This window comes from Mugil cephalus, chromosome 16, assembly GCF_022458985.1.
Source record: "Mugil cephalus isolate CIBA_MC_2020 chromosome 16, CIBA_Mcephalus_1.1, whole genome shotgun sequence".
Taxonomy (NCBI): Eukaryota; Metazoa; Chordata; class Actinopteri; order Mugiliformes; family Mugilidae; genus Mugil; species Mugil cephalus.
The window spans coordinates 3,894,509-3,911,894 of NC_061785.1; the positions used below are offsets into that span (position 1 = coordinate 3,894,509).

The following is a 17,386-nucleotide window of genomic DNA, read 5'->3' on the forward strand; positions in this document are numbered from 1 at the left end:
GGGAGGACCGGCTTTACACTGTGTGCGTCTGTGTGTGATACAGGCGCACTGAGGTGTGTGTATTGGACGTCGGCGGACTCTTTTCAAGGCTCTGTGCTAGATTCGCGCAGACAGACCTGCAGCCAAAAGACAGGAACCAGACAAGCGCTCCATTCATGAGCTGCATGGGACGTCTAACCTTCATGCCTCGCAGCTCAGCAGAGGTCTTCAGTCGCGTCTAATTTGATGACTCAAAACAAAAAATTTTGTGGGGAATTTTGTGTTAGAACTTGACTTTGATTTATTGTCATTTAGTTCGATGTTGCAATCCATAAAACAAAACAGAAAGCAAAACTGCACCGATCACCAGATCCTCAGTGTGTCCCAAATGTCTGGACCCATAGGAAAAAATAAATGATAGAAATCCCTCTCGGTCCAGATTTATGAGACAAGTTTTAACTAGAGGATGTTTTAAAAGAATAAACCACTTTTATACAAAGAAATAGGAATTATTCATTCATTGTCCTCCTCCACAATAGGTGGTGTTATGTGTCTCGTCAGCAGGTTAATACGACAACCTTTCCATTTTACCTATTACGTGACCTATAAATCCCTTGTAAACACTAGTTTTGTGAGGGGGCGGGGCTTAACTGGAGGCAAAAGGTCTCAAACACTATAGTCTGTAAACGGTGGTTAGCATACTTTAATGGACATTTGGCAAAAATGGACGAGGACAACACATATTTTAGAGAATATACTAATAGACTCACTCCCTGAGACCATGAGTGTTGTCTCAGACTGATGGGACTATATTCACCGACCCCTACACTCTCACTCACTGGAGGGACGATTTGACCAAAGAAGGACACAGAGGGGACGAGGTCTGGTCTGTATTTATCAAGTGAAGCATCTCCTTCAAAGATATTAAAAGAAGTAAGTGGAAAAACAGTGGAGGGTAACGTAGTAAATGCAACTTCTGCTTGGAAGCCCCTGAAACACGCAACTAATGTTGCATTAGCTAGCAATTAGCTTTAGCATCAATATGTAACAAGAATCCCCCAAATAATGATTAACCTAATGTTTGACTTCAGTTAGTGTTTTTGATTTACAGCAAGACGCCATTTTCCTGGTTGACAGTGACAGTGTTCACCTCAAGCTTCCCTCAGTTTTGCCTCCAGCTAACGTTGTGACGTCACAGTGACGTAGACCATGTAGGGGTATATTTATGTATGTAAATCTTAATCTCGTACGTAATGTGCGCACTAATTATGGTGCAGATAAGGTGGCGCTATTCCTCGGGTGGTTCTTCTACAGGCTCTGTTTACCTTCTTCTTCCAGGGTCATACTGTTTAGTTAAAGTCCGATTAAGGCGTATACATGGCAAAGAAAGTTTATCTCCAATCACATTATCTGGGCGTTATAGTTGAATAAGGAGAACTCCGATTTTAGTCAGGGTAACTTAAGTTGTCCAGTTAAAGTTGGATTAAGACATTTTTTTTTTTTTGCAGAGCATATAAACGCACTGATTCTGAATTCCTTACAGGAGTTCAGGTAGGCCAGGGATCTTGGCCATAACAAAGCCTGTCAAGGCTGAAACATAACCATCATTGGTTACTGCGGTAACATGTTTTGTGGCACGCCATAAAGCAGGCGAAGCATGTCAGGAGATTGGACAGGTTCGGAGATAATGTGATTTTCATAAACGTTTATTGTTGACAACAAATCAACGTCACTCCTATAAAAAAGTCAAATTTCTCATGAATAATTATCTCTTCCCGAACGATATATATCATCCTATCTCGCGTCAGGATGTTTAATGGAAGCGAATGCAAAGAGGAACATGGGGTATATCAGCCTAATAAAATGGAAGAACAAGTAAATAGAAGATTCCATCTGAGTCGGTTGCACAATGAGCCTCTGCACTGAAACTGGAACACGTGGGACATGCCTGTCTGTCTACGTTATTGATTGAGAGCAATAACATTTGACCTCATGACATGTTGATATGATAAGTGGACATAAATAAAAAAAAAAAAAAAGAAAAAAGCCCACTCATAGATAAGCCAATCAAACTTCTGTTGTTATCAGCAACTTCATATAAAATGATTGTACTTCCGGAGTTCTCTGTTCTCACTGCATTCCTGTGTATGTGTCACAGACAACTAACAGGTTCAACAAGGTGTGCAGTATCGTAAGATGGCAAAAGATACTTTGCAAACTCCATTCATATATGCGAGAGTGTATTCGTCCCCAGTCTCTGTGTTACCAAGAAATAATGAATAAATAGGACTCTAATAAAATAACACTTCATCTTTCCATAAGCTTGTATGCACAGGCCCTTTATTCCTGATCGCATGTGGATCACAAATCCAGTTTGATATGCATATTGTCGTGGACTCTTACCCCTGAGCTTGGGCGTAGTTACCGTTAGAAAAGGCGGATTAAAGGCTGCGGTGCAAACAAGTCAAGGCATTAAAGAGGGAAGTGTCAAAAGTACAGTAAACAAGTTATGGTTAAAAAACTTTCTAACTGCAAAATATAACCCGATGCTTCAGTCTCTCTGAGGCTGCAGTCATTTGAGGACGCACACAAAAAAAAAAAACATGACAAACGTGTTCAGGGCATGAACCAGTTCTAGTTCAGGAGGGCAGCACTTAGACAACATGGTAGCTGCAAGTCAAGGTAAGATGTTTGCATCCTGTGGCTTTAAATCCTGAAGCCACGTGCTGAGGAGCATGTTAGACAGCTGCGTTTAACACCAGGCTAATTTAAAATCGCTCTGAAATTAACAGCAGGGTAGTATTTCCACATTGGTTATTTAAAATGGGTAACTGGTTTATATATATATATATATAAATATATGTAAGTGTCTACTACATGCTGCAGCCCTCAGTTCTAAAAATTTACAGAAATGGTGAATTAACCATTATCTCTGACGCTGAGGTTTACAAACGCACACTAGAAGCTTCCAGGAATCAAAAAGAATGATAAAATCTGAGCAAATAGTGAGCAAAAGACAAACAGTGTGGAAAAGAGTTGTTATCAGCTGAACTATGATCACTGCCGGGAAAGTGAAACACTCTTTCAGGTTAAATCTCAGCCTTGGGCTAAAAACACAGACAGACACACACACACACACACACACACACACAAACACAAACACACAGTGGAAACCAGGTCAAACAGAGTGACAAGTGCACTGACCAAGAAAACACTCAATCATTTCTACTTCACTTGCAGCTTTATAAACAACCCTGTCCAACGTGTGGGGCATTTACCATCAGCTCTAACACTTAACTGTGCTTCTCTTCCAGTCAAATTCCTCAAATTACTTACATTTACTGGAGGCGTGTGGCTTCATAAGAACTCTTTCTTAATGCCCTAGGTCTCCAGGCTCCTGCCGACTGTCTCGTTGTCATCTGACTGAGAGAAAGACGACGCAGTGACAGGAGTGTGTGTGAGGGAAGAGCAAAGCAGCGACACGATGGGATGGGCCTGTCACAACAACCTCAGCAGCCAATCAAAATGTCCCTCCTGCTACATTTATACATTTTTACCTTGACAGTTAGAGCACAAAACTACTCTTAGTAGAGGTGGTCAGTTTTTCTGAAAAATGCACAGATGGTATCTATGTTTGTTTTTTTTTTCTTGAAAAGAATGACTTAAAGATTTAAAAGTTATGGGAAATCAAATACGCCTGATGTTAAAGAAATAGGGTGACATTGTAGGTTGTTGAAGAAGAAGAAGAAGAAGAAGAAGAAGAAGAAGAAGAAGAAGAAGAAGAAGAAGAAGAAGAAGAAGAAGAAGAAGAAGAAGAAGAAGAAGAAGAAGAAGAAGAAGAAGCTAAACACATCTACTGCGTGGAAGAACTTTACTTTGTCCATTAGTCCATCAGCAATGTGTAAATTATTCAATGTGGATGTTTGGTAAGTTGGAAATAAGAGACGCAACTTGATTTGCAAGTAAAAACAAAGTTAGGGAATTTATGACACTGGACGACCAGGACATTTCTGGAGTAAAGAACATGAGTTATCAAGTCGGAGATACTGGACTTTTAAATTTCGATGGGCAGAAAGAGCTTGAGAAAGAGCTGCCACCGCCACCTCAACAACAGACCCTGATGACTGGGTTCTGGTTTTTTTCTCCCCTGTATCTGCCATCCACGTCCACCATTTTCTACGTCAAATGTCATACGTCAGTGTTTATCTGACCACTTCCTTGTCTTGTCCAATTTTCTGTTGTGTTGAATTTATGTACAGTCAAGTGGGAACACATCTCACTTCTGGGACAAATAAAGTCTAACAGAAATGTTTATTTATTGGACTGAAACCAGTCGACTCCAGGAGAAGACAAGAAAAGACTTTAAAGATTCCACAGGGGAGGCTGCTTCTCTAACTATAGTCCATGGTTAGTTTATCTTAACACACACCTAGCATATCTGAAAGTATGAAAGTGTCTCCTCCTTCCATGACCTCTTATTCATTACTTTATTATTTGCTTACTCACTGTGAATCAATGGCTGAATATTCAGGATTTTAGAATAACTGAAGAATAATCGCAGGACTGAATGATGACAAAAACGGACGAAGTTTGAATACGGGAATGTACCGGTGAAAAAAGCAAGTGACACACATTTCTGGGAAATTCTGTAACAAAAAAGTAAAGAGGAAAACGAGACATTAAACTGCATGAATGTCAATAAAAAAAGAAAGAAATATTGGAGTGTTCTAAAACTTAGTTAAGCTTGTCTTCCTTAATATACATGGAGAAAAACTTATCTAATCACATCATAATAGTCACATTATCACTATGAAACACTCATTTTACTTTCACATGCGACAGACAGACAGACTGACAGATAGACTGACAGATAGACAGATAGACAGACAGACAGACAGACAGACAGACAGACAGACAGATAGACAGATAGATAGATAGATAGATAGATAGATAGATAGATAGATAGATAGATAGATAGATAGATAGATAGATAGATAGATAGATAGATAGATAGATGCTATGAATTAGCAAGTAACGAGCAGAAGGTGGAACGAGGCAAAGACGTCTAAACGGCCACATCTTTTCACAGGCTGAGTACTTAAACACTACAACTACTTAACCACTGGATTGAAGCCGCTGATGTAATAACCCATTGTTTTGGGGTTATCCAACCAAAATGGCCGACACTTTGTTTTAATGGGTTTGTGTCTCGGGACTAACCCGTTTTTGAACCCCCGGCCTAAATCAATGTTTATCCCCCTCATCAGGGAGCCTTCGCTCTCACATGAAAGCCTCTTCTCTCTGATGTTCATTCATAAGGGATTATTTCACAACTCATCCAAACGATGACTCACTGCCTGGTATGTGATTAGATCCACCCTCGCTCTGGAGCACAGCAGAGTAAAAAAGCAGCCATGAGGTTAGGGATAAAAGCCTTTTACACTTGACGCGTACAATTACTTAGGGCTTATTTCTAATACTGTAAAGTCAGCGGGCAAACAAAAGTTTAAAGAGCGTTTAAAGTGAATACATGTAAAACGGGAGAAGTGTTCAAACAGAGCTGATCCTCCTGAGCCTGCAAAATACTCCACAAAATACTTCACACCGAGATTTAGTGTTGGATCTTTAACATTCCTCATGCATAATAAGCAGGTCAGGGAGAAAAGGACCCCCCCTTTCTGTTGTGTGTGGGGGGGGTCACACAAATGAAAAGCCCTGCCGTGTGTGCACAATAGGGTGATGCTCTTGGTGCCACCCAACCGCAACCAGGGGAGACGTAGATGACCTCTTTAGACACAAAGACTCTGCTGATGGCCAGTGATTCTTAGATGGTTACCGGCTTCAGCCCCACACGTTGTGAATCACCACGGGAAGAGATTTTCTCTATTTAACATCAGATTAGATCAGTTACAGATCATTGGCCAAAGAATCCAAACTGTTCACTATGAGCTTCAGCTGTAGTTGTACAAACTTGAAGATGTTTCCGGGCAATTGTTTATTTTTTTTAATTATCAGATCAGTATCGAGCTTCAGCCAAGCCTGATCTTTCATAGTTATAATTTTTTTATCAAAACATCTTCCTCTTCTGTTTTAGTGGCAGTTAGCTAGAGTCAATTTGCACAAAAACCAAAGAGGAATAAGAAGGAGAACTGACATCACACGAGTAAACCAAGCGTCAACCTCCAGGTCTGAGCGATGGAGCCCATGTGGAAGTGCAAAACACTGCAGTTCATCGAGTGGCCACTAGAGGCTCCAAAAGGGAGCAAATCCCCCATAGACCCCCATGTTAAAAAGCCCAACTTTACAGCATCATTTAACATGTTTACAGCCTGGTACAAAAAACGTTTTTTGTCTCGATAGTTTATTTCACTATTCATGACGACTGTACAGGGGTGAATTTTTTTCTAACTTTAGAAAATTAAGGTTTAAAATTCTGCATAATTAAGTGACAGGTGTTAGCCTGAGCTAACAGGTAGCAGAGAGTTTGGTGGGTGGGTCTCATCTAACACATCTAACACGACTCCCCACGTCCATATTTGGAGTATCCGAGTGTGGGCGGAGTAAAGCCTATCTAACATGGCGACCGCTGGCTCCGCCCACTTCGGGCTTCATTTTCGAGGTTGAGAATCCAATGGGTGACGTCACAATGGGTTTGTCTGTAGTATAAACAGTCAATGGACTAAACATGTCTATGTGGCGAGGTGGCCAATCAGTACTACCACCTCGATTCACCACGGAATAAACAACAAAACAAAGAAGTGCACTCAATCAAAGGCTGTAACCGAACGTTTAAAAGAGGAGAAAAGTTTCCTGGAGACAGCATCGAGGTGACAATATTCCAGAAAGGGTAACAGCGTTCATGGCAGTGTTGGATGACCAGAACATTTCGTACGACCTACCTTCTCCTCCTTACATTCGTTTTGACAGAAATATTTATCCAGTTGTACAGTACAAGTTACCTGTGAGAATATGAGTAACACAAAAAAGCCTTTATTAATAGCCAAGGGGGGAATTGTTGTTTATTTAAGATCTGTATCAGACCCGAGGCCAAAAGAAACTTGATTGCCTACATGACATCCGTGTAGAGTCTTAGAAAGACTCTTTTGTCACTGCCAAGTGAGTCATCCAACCAAACTGTCATAAAGTGCAAATATAGACCTAATATTGCATGTTAAGGCGAATATACCCAGAAGCATTATGGAAATACCTCCTAAGATAGCAGCTATAAAGACAAGGAGCAACATACCATATGTCAATAAATGATGCCTGACCTTCTTTGCATTGTGTCCCAACTACATTTAATATGTTTTAAGAGTCAGAGTTAAGAGGAAAGAGATTCAGACTGTATGAAATAAAATACTGCAGATATTCAATGTTATGGAAATGCAGTGGAAATATGGTAAGGCGGCCATCTCTAGGATCCAGCAAAGGAAAACAGTTCCCGTCAAGTCTACAGTTTAATAATGCACCCAAGAAAGAAAAAGAAAAGGAAAAAGAGCGTCCCCCTCCTCCTCTTTCTCTTTAACACTGGGGGTCAGAGAAGAAAAGAAGCATCACATGACTACAATACAATCACATTCCTTAACGTTTCCACAGTTGGAAAAAAAAAAAAATGTTACTTCGCAGTGAAAAGACCATTTTGACAAAGTAAGATGGAAAAACCTTTAATCATCCTGATTTGGTCAGAAGAAAATCAAGCCAGGCACTAATAAAATAAAAAGTGTTTTCTGTGTGCCTGATTTTTCTTATTAAAAACAATCTCCCACTATTTAAGCCGCGTAATAGTCCTCCCCTCAGAGACATCTACACCAGAGCACATTTCCAGAGTCATCAAATCCAGAACTAATAGAAACAGCTTTAACTCTCCAGCTGTCAAATCCCTCACACCTTCAATATTTCTTTCATAAAACGTTGTGCAATAACCTCCCCACAGTTATTCCCCAGCCCATCTACACTCAATACGCACATTCGCACAATGTTTTCAAATGCTGCTATTCCTCACTGCACCAATTACATTCGTTTGTATGCTACCATTGTACCGTATATACACAACATATTTTACCGTTTACAGCTGCTACAGTTGTTTTATTTTCATGCTCCAACAGTTTCTTCTTTTATTGCTTCCGAACCAAAGAGCTGCCAAACTGTATTTCACTGTTTTATTGAAGCTTTATTGACGCTGGCAATAAAACTTATTATTGTCGCACATTAGCTGTATGTAGTCGATTCCTTCAAAGGCAAACTCTGAATATTAAAAGTGTAATTACAGTTAATCATTACGCCAGCTGGCTTCTCAAACTTGGACAGGCAGTGGTGGGAAAAAAAAAGTTTTCGGACACTGTTAAAATTTTACGCAATCTCAAATATGATCATGAAATATTTGTGGAAACGTCTTTTTTTGTGTGTTTGAAAGGGTGTGGCTGCATTAGACAGACACAAACAAATACATTTGTACAAATACGATTGTATTTAATTTCTTTATTGTTTACAAGAAAAAGTAACACAACTAAATTCTTGACAGTTTCAATTCGCCAGTTCTCAACATGACAAAGTCAACAAATAACAGTGAATTTGTTCAAAACTGAACAAAAAATAAATAAACCATCACATCATCACATTGCTGCCGTTAGCAGCACTGCAGCTCTAACCCTGTCAGCCATGTTTACCTCGAGCCTTTCATGTTGAGGGCTAATCTCGTCCCGTTCTTCTTGAATTACAACTTTTAATTCTTCTAAATTCTTTGGTTTGCGCTTTGAAACAGACCTTTTGATGACCCACCCCAGGTTTTTAATGGGGTTAATGAATGAGCTGGCCCCTCTGAGACCTGGATCCTGTGCTCCTGCAGTGTGGCCCTGGATGTGTGGATGTAAGGGGCAGTATCTTGTTGAAACATCCAGTTTTGACCTTGATGAAACAGAGCACGTGCAGAAGGAAGCATGTAGTTTAGAGAATGGCTCAATATTTGGCAGAGTTCAAGGTACCATCGCAGACAGTGAGATGAAATCAAACCATGATGCTGCCTCCACCATGTTTGACAGTAGCTACTGTACATGCTGGAGATGTTTCCTCACATTAGCAGGAGGAAGATAAAGCAGGAAACTGGACTCATCTTCCAGTCTTTGTGTTCTTGGGTCTAACCTCCTCATTGATCAGGAGCTTCTTGACAGCTTTGTCGGACTTTAACCCATGATCTAAAAGTTGACCGTGTACGAGACCCTGGACACCAGTTTGGTTTGACCGCTGCTGTTTGAGCTCCTGTGATGTCATTCGCTGGTTTTCCCTGCACATGTGGATCAGGATGAGGTCATTTCTTGCTGAAGAAGCCCATGGATGCCCAGATCTTGGTTCATCTTCCGAGCTGTTGGTTCGTCTGTGTTTCTGCAGAGTGGATCCAAATGCTGAAGAACTACATCTGCACGTCCTGGTGATCTGGTGGCAGCTGTACCTTTCCTGGCTGAGAATCTGTATCTCCAGGCGTGTTTTCTGCATTAAGTTTCATGTTTTAGTGATTTTTGTCTCTGAAGGACTTTCAGATGTACTGGCTTCATATAGACACGGAGCACGGACACAGAAAAATGTGTCTTTTAATAAAAAGCACGGCCTTCATTAGTGGATCACTGGCACCAAAACGACCCAATGCTCAAAATGTCTTATGCATTTTTATTCAACCGATACATTTTAAGTTTTTAGGATCTGTTTAGTATTTTGCTTGTGACTGGGCTAAAAGAAACTGCACTTTAAAACCTAAGAGCGATTCTCAATGCAATATTTCACAAATGCACGGGGTGTCAGAAGACTTGTTTTTCTACCACTGCATATTTGACCCATAACCAGATGCACAGAATGTTGTGGAATCCTCCTCTTTAGAAGAGTTCAAGTCATGAATCATCAGTCGTTTGAAAGTTATCAAACTTTTGGGCTGTGATACGAAATGCAATCGTGGTGGGTTTTACCAAGGGCGCGGGTTATGTTTACAGCAGTCGTGGTCAGAATGGTAAAGTTTCTTGGAATTATGCTGTTTTTATTTAGAAGGCAGCCTGGTGTTTACTTCCAAAGACTGACTGATTTGCAAGAGAAGCACACGCTGGTTTAAATCTTTAACACCACGATCCACCAGGAATGACTGAGGCAACGGACTGAAACGATTCCAGATGAGCTCATCGATGCTCAAACTGCTGCACGTGAAACGCGGGGACACGAAGACGCCGAGTTTACTGCACCGTCGAGCCGACGCCGGTATCACACACACAGCGCAACAAAAGAAAAGGACAAACAAGGTGGCGAAGCGACTACCTGCAGGTTACCTTTCAGCTTCTGAACAAGGACTCCCTCTGTCAGACACAAAGCTGGAGGCTGGTTGCGCCGGGGAACAGGGCTGCAAACAGAACAGACGTTTTCATGCAAGCGATCTGGGGAACATATGGCTTTGATTAGAGGGCAGGGCAGAGAGGGACGCCAGTGGAAACTGCTCAGAAAGAGAGAGGTGCTGTGTATGTGTGTGCGGCTGTATCTGTTTGGGTGCACTTCAGTGTAACAACAGAGGGAGAGGGCTGAGTCAAGGACCGACTGTTTTCACGGTGGATGAACGCATGAACGCCGGAGCGAGGGGTTGTTAGCAAGGGCTGAATAAAAGACGACTCAGATGTGTGTGTGTGTGTGTGTGTGTGTGTGTGTGTGTGTTTTGTCTACAGCAACAGAAACTGTGCTGCAGTCGGGGAACAAATATGAACGACGTTGAGACAAGTCTAACAAACTCTCACCGTGACCCGACAACGATCGCCCGTGAGAAATAATCGTTGCCATTGTTCTCAGCGTGTGAACAGACTTCAGCTCCCACTGTCAAAGTTTTACGACTGAAAAGCAACGCAGATTTGGGTGCTTCATTTCGGTGCCACTGAATTTAGAATTACCGCCCCCTTAGCTCTTTTCTTCCATCCAAGAACTTTATTGAAAATTTGCAAATAATAAAAAAGAAAGTCCCACATGCCGACGCTACACGTGACATCAGTTTTTCACCTGCATGGATGGAAGTGAAGCTTTAAAATGTCTGATGCCAAAGAGTCAAAACTTTGACTGGACTTCACCTCTAAAGATGCAGACTGGGAAACCTGCAGCAAGGGAGGTAACACCTGGAATTAGATTAAACATCAGAGCCAAGAAATCTAGCGTCTTTGACAACCTGCAAGACCCCACGCCAGAGTCAGCAGCATCACCGGAGAGGAGACCAATACACTGCTGATACACTGCTGTTTATATGAGGATAAATAATAAGAACATAAAATGTGTTTTTATGCATATAACGAGGGTGCTCTTTGGAAAGGGACATAAATACCAAAGCCCAAAAAAATTAGGTGATTTCATGAGGAAATAGTAACATAATTCTGTTTCTGTTGTGTTTTGTGCATCATAAAATGCCCTAAAAATAAAAAGACACGGTTGTTGCACAAAGTTTGTATCTTTTTTCATTCTTTAAACACCGACACAAACAAAACGTACCGGTTTGGCACCGGTATCAGAAAATCCTTAGCGACACCCATCCCTAGAAACCATTTCATGCAACCACCTCATTATTTTCCAGTTGTCGTCTGGGCAAGACCTGAGTCAGTGCGAGTCTGAATCAGAGCCGAGCTTCAGGCAAACTGTTTGCAGCAGTTAAACATCGTCGTGGGAAGAAGCTTATCCAGATGATCAAGTACAGTAATTGACTGTTTTTCTCTTTGTGTAACATTTGCATCATGTTGACATATGTGAACTGAACTATGCAATTCAGCACAGACCTCATAAAGACAGCTGACTGTGAGTAGCAAAAGAGACTCAATCTTTAAAGAGATGTATATTTTCTTATTTTCAGAATCCAAACGCAGACTTTAGTATCCGTAGTATCCTCAGTAAACTGTTCTGTTAAAACAGGAGAAAAACCTTGAGCAGCATCACAGTGTTTAAGGTATAGGTGTGATCTTCAGTACGGGGCCTAAACATGATGCCAAACTGCTAAACTGACCCATTTAACACAAGTATTCAACAACGTGCACCGCAAACAGTTATGATAAGATGTTATCTGGGGAAATTATTCATCCAGATCAGACGCACTAATGAGCCAAGGACCAGCACCGTTTCCTTCCAGGCTTCACAACAGGTGAATCATCAGATGGGGTTGCCCCACAAATACCTGTTAAACATGTTGCACAGGACTTAAAGGAATATACAGCACAGCAGAGAAAATAAACTACTCAGTGCTCTACTGCTAAAAGCACTGGATAAACAGCAGAGGAGGTTTGCATCAGTTTCCCTAAGTCTTAAATGCATCTTGGTGGAAAGCAATGCCAACATAAAGTAACGCCTTTAATGTCAGAACAAACCAAGTCCAGCAGAAGCAGATAAGAACATAGCGAGGATCAAATCCCTATAAGTTTATATCAAAAGTATTATAGCTGTATTTAACTGTGCTGTAAAGTCAGGGAATAAAAACAAAATCTGGAGCTGCGCCACATTTGAATAAATGGAAAGCGTGGAAGCGAGGACACACAGGGAACAGCCGCTCTGGAAACGAGTCAAACCAGTCTCCCGCCCGGTCCTCTCTCCTCCTGGAGGTTTCATCCCAAGACTCAACGCTGCTTTCACCCGACTCCTCTAAACGCAGCACGATGAAACGAGAAGCAAACATGAAACGCTGTCAAACGCTTTTCGTTTGGGTAAAAACTGAGGATATGAAGCAAAAATATTCAATAACAGCTTATATCATGATTGTCCACATCTTTTCTAAATGTGTCTTTAAAACTCTTATCAACATTCCTGCTGAAGAAAGTTTGGGCAAAGGGTCAAATCACAGAACACGAGTGAACATCGCACGTAAATAAATATTTTTCTTTACAGGGAATGAGCATTGATGCATCATATATCGACCTTGGTCGCTGTTTTTGATGGTTAGCGGAGGATAAACAAAACGTGAGCAGACGACAGAGAAGGTTTAACTGAAGATGGAAAATTAAAAAACAGAAAAATGAGCAGATACTGAAACAAACTCCAGGTACTTGGTTAAACCGGTCACTATAAATAATGTTGATTAATTGGACCTGAGGGCAAACAGCCGGAGCTCAGACGCTGCCTCCAACTTCTTCCCTGGACATCACCAACTATCTGCTTTATAGAATAAGAGCTTATACTTTTTAAGGAGTTTAGAAATGATAAACCCCTTAAAGCTCACAGACGCTTCTCCAGTGACCGGGTGCAGGATCTGTTCTCATTTAGACCGGAGGCGAAAACAAGAAAAAACACTGAAACAAGCACCAAAGTCCAAGGAAAATAAAAATAAAACAAGTCTACGTTGCCTACGTCATAAACCAGAGAACATGTGATAATTCTCAGTTGGTGCTACTGTCGTGCTTAGTTTGTTGTTCTCTAAATCTTACTTTAACTTGATTTATATCCACCGTTGGCTAAGAACAGTAAACAAAAGCAGCAGAGTTATGTAAAATGTCATATACGCACTTTATTGTTAAAGCAAGTAATAAAAACTCAAACACAGCAGCTGTTCTCATGTTAATTTCCTATTCTGCATGTTAAAATAACCTCCACGTCTGTAGCAGCGAGCTAACACTATAAAAAAACGGTGCTAATGACCTATGTCCTATTAAAAGCCTATGAAGTGTGTTGTTGTGTATCGGGCTCCATCCGAGTCTGATCTCTCGTTATTAATTTTAGATCTGCCATGAACCAAAACCACATCCGCGTAGAACCAAAACGTCTCAGCTCACTGTTTCACTGGCAACTGGCTGACGATGACCAGAACGTTTCCGACAGGTTTTTAATATTGTTTAAAAATGACTCGCCCGGGGAGGAAACGTAGTAAAGATCAGGTCTAATTAAGACTCGACGAGGACACCTTTATTGCAAAACATATCGATAATTAAACCGCGGCGCCCGTTCTAGCATCAACCCTGACCTCATTCCTTTGATATAAACTCTGACATCTTTTAAAGCTACACCCATGTGTCAGTTTATTAGGCACACCTAGCTACAGCTGATATAGTGGAATGCAACAGTCCTGGCCACGATGGCTCCGCCCTTGATAAAGGTTCAAATTATACATAAGCTTTAGAGAGTACGGGTTTGAGTTTATCTCCGAGGCTTTACAAAGTTTTGTCTCATTGTGCAGCTCATTTACACCGAAGAGCAAAGAAACAAGTCCCTTTGTAAAGTAATACTGGTAAAAAAAACACCTTAAACCACTGGCATTCTCCAAACAATAACCTGGCGGCTGTTTGTGCTTCTCTGTGTGTTTACAGTAAATGGACTCTCAGGAACCTTTTCTCCTCTCATTTCGCTCTGTAAATAAGGCCGTCGTGCACGACGGACTTTCATGTGGACCGTTGTATTTTCACAACACGGCACCGGGCAGAATTCCTGCCCTTTCCTCTAAGACTGATCTGGATTGGATTAATCTGAGCAGCGTTTTCCCCCGTTTCATTAACATTTGGAAGCGATTAATGCTCGCTAAAGCAACCTTCACGTCAGCGTCACATGCAAAGGGGGTGTGAGGTCACCCGTCCCCGAGGACGCCTGTTTAACGGGGCCACGCATAAACATCTTGTTGTCGTTACACAAAATCTGGCGTAATGGTAAAGTGTTCCTTCACCTGGCCGTCGAGGCATTAGACACTGCCACCCCTCAGTGATTTCTTCTTCTGTGGTACCCTTTATAATACACTCTTTTTGCTTCACATAGGCCCGGGAGCAGACAGCTGAGCTACATGATGCTTTCTCTTGACGTCGTTTAAGTTTGCCAGTTGCCAAAATAAACAGAGATCCGAAAGTTAGCCGTGCGTCAACTCATCGTTTATCCAACAGAATGCAGAAGCCCCTTGTGGCCAAATTAGAAACTGCAGTTGCTTTAATTGAAAAATAGAGAGTATGCATTGAGGTCAGTGCCGCTCTAGGCCACGCCCCCCGAGTGGCTAAAACATGGTGAAATGTAGCAATAAATACAGAGAGACCGGGAAAACGTGGATTATCAGATCAAATTAAGAACAACTGAACGCAACAATGATCCATAGGAACTAGTATGGATTTGGAAAGTGGATTAGCCTCAGTTTAGGTTAGTTTAAGTTAGTTTTAGGTCATTTCAGTTATGATAAATGTAGCTAAATAAAAGATGCTAACGCTAAGAGCTTTACGGAGAAGTAACGTCATATAATACTGTAGCATCCGACCGAAGGGCAAGGAATGATTGAAGATACATAGTTTATTGTTATTTATTGTTGAAACTGAAATAGTTACTGTCGGCCGTAACTACGCCAAAACAACTACATCCACAAACTTATCTGACAGCCCTCCAGAACGTAACTGAAGAAGTAACTTAAGCTATGACTTCATCAAAAACTACAGCATAAATTAATATTATCTGACACTAAATGTGAACCACAACACCAGGTTTCTGAGCCTGGATTCCAGTTGTTTCTTCGTAATGCAGCGATCCATTTACTTCTCTTTTCTTTGGCAGATATCTGTAAAAATATATCTCTGACTGCTTTTCAAATGTGTTGATTGAGGCAATCACACAACAGCTCTTCACCTTTTTTTAAATTAATTTTACAATTTAGACGCTATTAAATCCTATGGTTCAAACTAATGCTGCTAATCTCCACGTTCAACTGTCACTTTTTTTGGCCGTAACCATGGAAACTTCAGCTTGCTCTGACGTCACGTGCATAGGCCTAAACTCCATTGCAGTTAATTGTCTTCTACATAATTTTGCGCACTCGGGCCAGGATGGACCCATTAGCAGGATATTTTTTGGGTGCCAAACTCATTTTAGTTTAAACAAGTCTTTTAGTCTGTTTTAATTCTTTTACGAAACGATCAGAAAGTTCATGCGATAAAAGTGCAATGTCGGCACATTGCTGCCAACAACTGTTTAGTTGTGTTACGTCCGCAACTTTTACTAAAAGCTTGCGACCCCTAGTGGACAAACTGGGAATAGCAGGGATAGCTTTTATTGGGAAAACAAATTGCAGGAAATGTATTCAGTGTAAATTTGCACACTTTGTAAATTCACCCCGACTCTTACACCTGTGAGGAGGCTCCGCCCATGTAAACAGTGACCTCACCTGTCAAACTGAAATACCCACACACACACACACACACACACCCACACACACACACACACACACACTTTGTTTCGGGTGAATGAAAACGGCAGCAGCGCTAACACAAACTGAGCGCACACTAGTTTTGGGGGCAAAATAAAGCACAACAATGGAAATACTGGGTTAATACCTGCGCCCTTAAACGTGCTACCAGTTCACCGAAGGGCGCCAGGAAAGAGCTTAACCCGCATGTCTTTACTTTCAGTTAGAGACAGAACAACTAACCGCGTTTCACCTGCATTCACGTGTAGCACCTACCGGATAACTTCGCAAAATAAATGCACAAAAAACTCTCCTGTCGAGCTCGTTTGAAGGCGACTTACCTGGGACACCGCTTTGCTGAGACCGATGCGGCGACAGCGAGCGACTCCCCCAATCAAACTTCTCCTGAAAGTCCCCAAAAGCACCGTGTGCAGCGTAACTCGCGGTAAAGTTGCCCCGAACCTGCACCGGGGAGACGGTCTGAAGGCGCCGGGGCTCGTGGTTCACCCACCGGTGTTGTCAAATCCACTCAGCATCCAGTAACACCGCCGCATGAGCACAGGCAGGAGTCACGTTGAAATCGGTTTTGTCGTTGAGTGTGGACGGAGACAGTACGCTGCGGTGCCTTCAGGCGCGTCGGAAACCTTTACCTCCACGTCAAACTCGGTTTAGTTCAAGGGTTGTGTGGAGGGGATTCTCGTTTCTAGGCCTTTGAGTGAATTATAAACGTGTTTAAAGGTGCAGGTGTTACTGTTTGCATTCACACAAAACGAGGTGTTGATATTTCAGTTTGACAGGTATGGTCACTGTTTACAGGGGCGGAGTCTCCTCACAGGTGTAGGAGACGCCAGATAGTCCAATCTGGACTCCCAGTATAAATTTACAAAGTGTGCAAAACTACACTAAACACTGCAATTTTTAAATAAAAGTTATTCCTGCTATTCCCATTTTTTACCACTAGGGGTCACACGCTTTTAGTAAAACTGCACTTTAATCCCATGAAATTCCAGGTTATTCTTGTAAAAGGGTAATTAATTAAATAAACAACTCCAATTGTGTCCCTTTGTTGTAGTGCAAAGAAGAAAATGTTTGCATATTTTAGACATTTTTGAATGTCCTGCGTGGAGTTTGCATGTTCTCCCCGTGTCTCCGGTTACTCGGCCTTCGTCCCACCAGCCAAACACACGCTCGTTGGACAATTTTGTGGCCTATTCTGTTTTGTATGTCCTCTAAGCTGCTGTCATGCCCTTTTAAATTGCCCCGTGGGGACAAATAAAGTGA

At 41.6% G+C, this 17,386-nt stretch overlaps 1 protein-coding gene across 9 annotated transcripts in view; it reads right to left on the reverse strand.

Moving 5' to 3' along the window:
- The window catches only part of plce1 (phospholipase C, epsilon 1), a 97,483-nt gene extending 80,760 nt beyond the window's left edge, over positions 1 to 16,723 (reverse strand). For 4 of the 9 annotated variants that reach the window (XM_047608887.1, XM_047608886.1, XM_047608884.1 and 1 more), the window contains exon 1: positions 16,447 to 16,722. The gene's annotated coding sequence lies outside the window, so the exon portion shown is untranslated. Of the gene's footprint in view, positions 1 to 3,315; positions 3,431 to 16,446 lie in introns of those variants that run through there. The other 5 variants (XM_047608882.1, XM_047608880.1, XM_047608883.1 and 2 more) reach the window with 3 other exon arrangements.
- Between the last annotated feature and the right edge of the window lie 663 nt (positions 16,724 to 17,386).